Source organism: Andrographis paniculata, unplaced genomic scaffold (genome assembly GCF_009805555.1).
Source record: "Andrographis paniculata isolate CXL003 unplaced genomic scaffold, ASM980555v1 Contig57END, whole genome shotgun sequence".
Taxonomy (NCBI): Eukaryota; Viridiplantae; Streptophyta; class Magnoliopsida; order Lamiales; family Acanthaceae; genus Andrographis; species Andrographis paniculata.
Genome location: NW_026137592.1, coordinates 5,765,617 through 5,774,952, shown reverse-complemented (window position 1 = coordinate 5,774,952; position 9,336 = coordinate 5,765,617). Strand labels below are relative to the sequence as shown.

General features: G+C 31.4%; 1 non-coding gene across 1 annotated transcript; it reads left to right on the top strand.

The window, feature by feature from the left end:
• The first annotated feature begins 3,329 nt into the window (after positions 1 to 3,329).
• On the top strand, positions 3,330 to 3,436 carry LOC127257567 (small nucleolar RNA R71). Its single transcript, XR_007840016.1, has one exon. It is a non-coding gene; the product is annotated as a small nucleolar RNA R71 (small nucleolar RNA).
• The last annotated feature ends 5,900 nt before the right edge of the window (positions 3,437 to 9,336 follow it).

The following is a 9,336-nucleotide window of genomic DNA, read 5'->3' as shown; positions in this document are numbered from 1 at the left end:
GGCTTCTTTTAACACTTTGTTTTTAAGACTGATCCAGATATTGTCCGATTGGTGATCTATTGAAAAAAATAAAAATTTTGCCCAAAAAATTTTGCATAACTCTCTTCCCACACCTAAAACATACATTGTCCTCAATGTAAAGAAAGCAATAGAAGAAGAGAGACTTCTTCGGAGTCCGTAGAGGGGTGTAACAGTTGGGAGCTTTGCCAACGCCTCTGCATTTTATCGTGCACCATTTTTAGAGGGGCTTGAATTTCATCTTAAAAACGATTAGTCAGACGCAACAATGTATCCAAACAAAGTAATGCACTTAGTGAAAAAAAGAGCAATCACGACAACCAAAACAAAATTTTCAATAGAAGAAAGTGAATCACTTAATCTATGATTAACCCACACAATGCCTAAGGTTCCCAATCCAATCGAAGGATGAAGAGCTAGGGCAGTGGTCAGCGGTTCACGGTGGCGACTGTCGATGATGGTGGAGTCGCCGGAGCATGAGTGATGGCGGAGCGGCTGAAGAAGAGGAGGTGAAGGCGGGGCAGATTCGGCAGGCTGGAATCGGAGGAACCGGTCTGGAATCGCGGTGAAGCAGTTCGGCGCAACGGTGGAGCGGATCACGGCGTCGGAGGCGGCGACTGGATGGTTATCGTCGCAGGATGTCTGGTAGTGCAGCCGCGACTGGGAGGGGAAAAAAGAAGAAGAAGAAGAATGGGGAGGAAGAGGAGGAGGTGCAGGCGTCGTGGCACTGTTTTGGGCAGAGGATCGACGATCTGGTGAGGGCAAGTAGAGGGAGGCGCGGCTAGGAAGAAGAAGAAGGACGGCGGAGGCGGGTGGGAGAAGGGAAGGGTGATGGGGAGAGAAGAGAGAGAGAGAAGAGAGAGGGAAAGGGAGAGATATTAGGATTTAGGATTTATTTATTTATTTATTTATTTAAGGGATTTATGGTTAAAAATGGATAAAGGGAGGCGAAAGGCAGGCAGTGTCATAGGAGAGTCATGACTAAATATTATCTATTAATCTGGAAATTGGATAGGTATAAAAATATTGGGTAAAAAAAAATTAGAATATGAGGTGTCAATTAATCATGATCATGACTAAAAGTCATTTCTTGATCTGATGATTTTTTTTTTTTTTGAGAGGAAAGTCGATCGCGCTTTCGCAAAAAACCAACAATTATTTTCCAAAAGTCCTGCACAAAATCAAACAAAATCAACAAAAGTATTATTAGCAATTAAACAAAAAACAATTAAAATTAAAGAAAGCAATTAAATGGTTTGGGTTATCTCCCAAAAAGCGTTTTTTTTTTTATAGTCTTTAAGCTAGATTTTGTCTTGCATCAATTCTGAATATCAAAATCGGCAAAGGGTGCCGACTTTATAAGATCAAATGAGGGTCCCTCGTGGTATGATTTGAAAAGCTATCTATTGGCCACACACTTTTTCTTCGGCTTAAAATTTTGATTCTCCTTGTGACATTTTTTTGCTGCCAATAATGGTGATCCCTTGGGAATCCATCTCAACTTTTCGATAATTTTTTTTCTTCTCTTACTCTCTCTAGTTGGTCTTTTCTCTAACTGTTTTGTTAACACAGTTCTTCGTTTATTCTCATTACCAACTTCATAAGTTTCCTGCAACACAGAAATAACATTAATTGCATATAACGATTCAGATTCAACAACACATTTGATGGGATTAAAAATATTGAAATAAAATTCTTCTCCATCAAACTCCAAGCTGAGTGTTCCCTTTTTAACATCTATCTTTGTTTCTGCAGTGCACATAAAAAGTCTTCCTAACAAAAGAGGCGGAAGATTAAAGGAGTGTGCATCATGTATATCCAAAATATAAAAATCAATAGGAAAAATTAAGTTATTTACTTGAACTAGTACATCTTCTATCATATCATCAGGATAAACATTGGTTCGATCAGAAAGTTGAATAATATTCCTGTTTCTTTTAGAGGCCCTAGATTTAAAAAGTCATATATTGATTGTGACATGACATTAATAGCAGCTCTTAGATCTATCATGGTCTTAGTTATCTCAGTTTTTCTAATCTTACAAGGGATAGAAAATATACCTAGATCACCTGTTTTAGATGGTACCTTTTTTTTGAGAACAGCAGAAACGTTCCCACCCATTATAATGTACTCACCCCCTCGCAATTTTCTCTTGTTGGTGCACAGTTCTTTCAAATATTTTGCATACTTGGGGATTTGGTTGATAGCTTCCAGGAGCGGGATATTAAGTTCCACCTTCTTTAGTATTTCCATCATCTATTTTCTTTTGTTTGCCTTTTGTGGTTTCTTCAACCTGTTAGGAAAATGAGCTGATTTAGCTTCAGTAGGAGGAATAGAGTTAGGAGGTACCTTTTCGTGTAGTTCAGCTTCTTTTTCAATCTCCATCTCAATCTGATCCTCATTCTCTTCCTTTGAGATAGGAGGTGGACCTTCCAATTCCTTTCTGCTACGAAGGGTTATAGCACTCGTATTCTTTGGATTAGACCGAGAAGAACATTCAATCATCGTGTCACTACCGATAGTGATGGCGTTGACATTTGCTGGATTTGGCTCAGGCTGAGCGGACCACTTTCCTCTTTCACGTAGCTGTCTCACCCCCTCTGACACTTGATTGATCTGACCTTGTAATTTGTCAACGGTCGATCTCATCTCTTGTTGGAACTTTTTTGTCTCTTTTTGGAACTGCAAGGTAGTGGTAGCCATAGACTTCACCAAGTCTTCCAAAGACGGACTGGAGTTGCTTGTGGGTGCTTGGGGCGGCTGTTTCTCATAGAAACGAAGTTGTTGTATCTACTGCGTAGCTCCGAAAGGGTGAGGAGCACTACTCTGTTGTGCGTTTCCATAGCGCGGGTTCGGATGATCTCTCCAGCCTGGATTGTAGGTGTTGGAGTACGGGTTGTACACTGAAGGTCCATTCACACCATAGTTTGTAGCGTTTACATCCACTGCATAGCCTTCTTGGAGGGTCTGGCATGCATCCGTAGGGTGGCCTTAACTTGGGCATATTCCACACGCTTTGACTTGGACACTCGAGTTATATTTTTCCACGAACATCTTGCGAACAAAACTCGTCAACTTAGAAAGTTGTTGCTGCATTGATTGGATAGAGTGGTCGTTAGTGTTTCCGCTCGTCTGTCTAACATCCCTCGAACCAAATTGTTGCATGTTTTCAACCATCCTCGCAATAAGATCCCAAGCTTGTGCTGGCGTATTATTTAGTAGAGCTCCACCACTTGCAATATCGATGATGTTTCTGTCCGTCCATCAATGACAAACCATCATAAAAATATTGAATCAATAATTGTGGAGGAATTTGATGTTGTGGACATTTAATGATAAACTTATTAAATCGCTCCCAATATTCATGGAGCATTTCACTTGATTGTTGTTTGATGCCACATATCTCCTTCCTCAGAATCGCAGCTCTGGAAGCTAGAAAGTACTTCTCCAAAAAATTCTTTTTCATGTCGTTCCACGTGTCGATGCTTCCAGGTGGGAGATAGTAGAGCCAATCATTTGCAGCATCTTTGAGCAAGAATGGGAATGCTCTGAGTTTGATCTGTTCGTCAATAACACTTGGTGGTTTCATACTGGAGCACACCACGTCGAACTCTTGCAAGTGTTTGTGAGGTTCTTCACCTGCAAGTCCATGAAAAGAAGACATTAAATGAATTAAGCCAGATTTCAGTTCAAAAGCAATAGTGTTGGAAAGTTAATGCATAAGAGCTGTTGCGCCAAGTCGGGAGCAGCCAACTCCCGTAGAGTGCAGGTATCCTCATCCATGACCGTCACTTGATCACTTTCAGAGTTGCTAGAGCTAGAGATTCTGAGGTGGTTTAAAGATTTTGCCAGCTTTGCAACTTGAGCAGCTTTTCGTTGTTTGGCTTCCTTTCGCAGCTTTCGCTCAACCTTTTCGATCTCAACATTAAATATTAGTTCACATGTACGAGAAGAACGAGACATAAACAGGAGGATAAATTAAAATAACACAAAAGAGTAAAACAAAGCGCCAATCCCCGGCAATGGCGCCAAAAATTGACCTATCGTGCGGTCAATCAAATATTTCACCTATTCCGTGATCACAATTTAATGTAATACATGGGAAGGGATCTTCTCCACAGGGATTGCGTGATTCACTCTTTCGTGTTCTATTGTAGTAAATAGAAGGGGGGATTTTCTTTTATTAACTAATAAAGATAAAATAACAAAACAATTAAATTAAAGAAGAACTAGCTATCAAGGGGATGCCTGACTAAAGGGATGATACAGTTATGACTCTTGTGTTTTATCATTGATTTAATAAAGTTAATTCTTATTAAAGCATCAATAAATTGGTTATAGTTATCAATAAGATCTGACAACCAATTTTTCCTTAATGTGCAGGTAATTAAGGTACGGCCGTTAACTACCCATAATTAAACTAACAAACCTTGGTACGCCCATAGGAAATATTGCCTAATCGCATTCTAAACTAGAGAAACTCAATTCAAAACAATTACTACCTAATAGGAGCAATTAGATTTGATTGTCTAACCCCCGGGAATGGACTATTCAACCCGGTTGTCACCTATTTAAGCGTGAATACAATTACGGATATCATACCTGAATTGACTTTAGATTATCAGACTAATTTAAATATCGATACCAAAATATCCAATCAATCTGACAATCACAAACGTTATTTTCAGAATAGAAAAATATTGATAATTAAAAAGAACTTTTATAAAGAAAATCAAGAATCTTCAAAACAAAATAACCAAAAATATTATCATCCCTCAAACCAGAAAAATATCTACTCTATAATCAAATAACAAAGAACAATAGAGAAAGATAAGTCATATGGGATGGGAAATCTTCTCTGTCGATTTGCTCATGCGCAATCTATGAGTCTATCAGTCTCATGCTCACGTGCGTATCTGCTCTGGCCGTTCTCTCTCATTTTCTACGTGTGATCCTCTCATTTTATTTAATTTTTGCTTAATTATTTTGTAGCTGAGCTTTTGGGCCTTTAATTAAATTCCCATGTCAGGAGGGTATAGTTAGTCATGGCCATGACTAAGTAAGTGGTGTAAATTTAAATTTTTCTTTACTTTTTCTGCCAATTACACCAAATTTGATATTTGTCATCTGCACACAACAAATAAATTACACACATATAAATTAGATAGAATCCAATCAAAATCAATCAAATATCGCATATGATATGAACATAAAACCCATGCGATTTCTAACTATCACCATCCGTCCCACCTAATTTGTCAACTCTTTCCATATCTGTCCGTCCCACATAAATTTTCCATTTTCTTTTATGAAAATATAATTATACACTTTAATCGCATCTTAAAATTCATAATTTATAATTTTTATTTTAATTAAAGTATTTAGTGATCTTAATCTATAATTAGTTTGATTATATAATAATTATTTTTACTAATAGACTTTTTAATTACTTACTAATTACAAAATACCTAAACCTCTGTGCTCCAGCTAAAGTGGACAATTTAGCTGAGACGAAAAAAATATTTATTTTGTAATACTTTTAGAATATCATGAATTTTATAAATACTAAACAAATACAAATTTAGTGTGTTCTTTTTGTTAGAAAACTTCAAAACATTTTCCTCAAAAATTAATATATTACAAATATTTATTAATTTTAATTACCTATGTAATTCTACGTAAAAATTATTGCTTCAAACGATTTTACAAAATAAACATATCTTTATTTAATAATTTTTTAATTTAAAATTTTTATAATTCTAAAAATATATAAAAATATTACGGAACACAATAAAATAAACTAAATTGAGTGTTTTAACCCATTAAAAATTTGTCATATTTTGTGATTAATATTACAAAATATATAATATATATTTGCACAATATATATAATATATTTTGTCGATTATAAAAATTTAACAATTTATTATAAGATATTATTTTTTATTTTTACAGACACACTTCCTCCACGAAAAACATAGTATTTTCGCATAAAATTTATTGCGGAATGATGAATTGTCACAAGGAAATTGTATATAATTTAATTTTTGCAGAATTCCGCAACAATATTTGTTATTTTTCCAATTTGTCGCAAAAGTCGGCAAAAAACAAGAATTTAATTTATTATCTCCAAATTTATCGCGGTTTTCCACGACCATAATTTTAAATAAAAAATTGTTTACATATTACGATGCATTTATTTTTAATTTTCAATTCTTATAATTAATCCTATAAATTTGTTGCAATTGTCCGAGACAATATTTTTATTTTTACTTTAAATTTTGTTGCAGTCTTCCGCAACAATATTTTTATTTTTAATTAAAAAAACAATAAATTCAATTTTATAAATATTGATACATTATTTAAGTAAAAATATCTTTAACTTTTTTTTGCATAATGAAAAAAATATATTTTATTGACTATAAAAGTACAAACATACTTACATAATATTATTAATAAGTATTTTATTAATTAATAATATTATTATTTCAATCGATAAAAATATAATTATTAACAATTTAATTAGTAATATTATTATTTCAACCGGTAAAAATATATAATTATTATTTTAATAAGTATGTATAAAATATATATCGTAATTGCATATCTTTTTTAATAAGGAAATTTTATTTTTTTATTTTTATATTATCATTTTCTTTTAATCGAAAATATAAACTTAACCCTAATTGAAAACATCCCCAAATTTATCCTAACCCAACTCAATTCCAAGATTCGAAACAATTGTCTCTTTTTTTTTTTTTTTTTTTTTTTTTTTTTTTTTTTTTTTCATTCTCATCTGCCTCTCACTGGGTTTTTTAAAAAAATGATTCAAGTCAAACATTGCTTTAAAAATTTAACTTTCAAAGAAGTTTTGAAAACTCCTATATTTATAAAATGTAAAAGTTTTCAAAAACTCTTAAATATTAAAATATAAGAGTTTTGAAAATACTTAAAATATTAAAGATATGAGTTTTCAAAATATACCGTACAACAATTTTATTTTTTTTATTTAAAGTAATTTTAAAAACTCTTATATTTTTAATTATAGAAGTTTTGAAAACTCTTACACTTTTAATTTCAATTTCACCTTAGGTAAATTTTATAACACTCTCTAGTGTTTTTAGTAAAAATGTACAAAATATTTTGTATTTTATTTATTGCATGATATCTCTTTGTGTTAATTTAAAATTTGCACGAAACATCCTCCTTACCCAAAGCTAATGTTAATTGTAAATGAATACCTAAATTATGCAAGTTTTATACAAATAAAATACCTAAAATATCTTAAATACCTTTTTTAATAAAATAAATAAATAAATAAATAATTGATCAATTATTTATTTTTATAATTTTGTAAATATCATATAACAATTTATCTCCAAAAAACTATAAAATGAAGGATTAATAAATTATTTATATATTTATTTTATTCAAAAAGATATTTAAGATATTTTATCGTTTTTATTTGATAAAACTTGCATTATTAAATTCATATTTACAATCAAATATCAATTTTGGACGAAAATTGTGTTTCATGCAAATTTTATATTAACACAAGGAAGTTTGACGCAATAAATAAAACACCTCCGAGGTGTTTTATGCATTTTAACTAAAATACAATGGAGTTTTATGTAGTATAACTTTCTTAAATAATTTTGTTGTATTTCAAATATTTATATGTGGCATGTCTTTCATTTCTTAAGTGGATTTTCTTTTCAAAAAATCATACATCAAGATATTATTTTTTAGACTAAATTATTTTATAATCTGTATACAATATTTTGTTTTATATTGTTAGTAAGCTATTTTTCTTATATAATGTATATTTTTTTGTTTGATTACAATATTATTTTCATATGATATTTATTTTGGCTTTAGTTTTAATAAGTTAGTTGTTTAGTATTTGTATATTGTATATTGTTTATTTTGGTATAATTTCTAAGTTTATATTTAGGGTGTGTTTGTTTGGGGATTGGATTTTAAATCCATTATTTATCTCATTTTTTTTTCCCAAAAACATTAAATCAAACACCTATTATTCATTTTTTATATTATATTAAAAATCAATTTTACATTCAAAACATCACATCAACACCTATTTATATCACATCATACAACTATTCAAATTCAAAATTTTTACTATTGTACTATTTAAATGTAAAATTCATTTATGTGATATTTTTATAATAGTACTTTTATATATTGCTTATTTTGGTATTAATTATTTATTTTATATACAATATAGAACAAAATATTGTATAAAAATTATAAAATAATTTAGCCAAAACTAATAATACTTGAAAATTGGATATTTGAAGAGAAAAATTGCTTAAAAAATGAACATGCCATACACAAAATTTAGAATAGGATAGTTTAAGAGTTAAAACTAAAAAGTATAGAAGTTATCAAAACTCCTATAATAAAAATATATAAGGTTCTCATAAGTACTTTATATGAAAAAGTTTTAAAAACTCCTAAATTACCAATTATAAGAGTTTTGAGAAATCTTATAATTCTCCTATATGAAAAAGTTTTAAAAACTCCTAAATTACCAATTATAAGAGTTTTGAGAAATCTTATAATTCTCCTATATTTAGCATTCAATGTGACGGTACGAGGTAGTTGGAAGAGAAAATAAAATTTTCAAAAATCTCTATATTTAGTATTTCGGGTGTTTTAAAACTAATATTATTTTGCCTATAGTAGTTTTGAAAACTCCTATAATTTATAAATATAATAGTTTTGAAAATTCGTTTGAGGGCTAGATTTTTAAATGATATTTTGACTTAGGCCATTTATTTAAAAAGTCCCCCTCTCACTCTTCTGTATTTCCAATCCCCCTTCCTCTTCCTCTTCAGCCATGAAGTCTCACTCCAAAAGCTACCGCCGCCTCTCTCTGTTCTTTATCCCCACCCAATCGACACCCGCAATCTTCTTCCAAGCCGCCACCGACGTTCATTACCTCGCCCTTGACTTTCTGACGCACAACGACTCGCAATCCAACGCCATCGCTCTTATTTTGATATGTTTATACAATAAGTTTTTATTTACATAGTGTGGCTTGAATAGAAATCGAGGCACAGAACGGTCTTGCAGTGCCTTTGGTGCCTTTTGTATCTATGATTTATTTGTGCAATGAATTGTTTGGCTTTCAAAGAAAGAAAGTTTTGATTTGTTCTGCTATTTTGCTATGTTCTTACAAGAAATTTTAATTTATTTTATCTGTATCTTTGTTGGATTTGACTATGTTATGTTTGTTTAATGTAAATTCATAATTTTTTTTTATTTGTGCCTTAATTGTTTAATTTGTTTTGTTCTG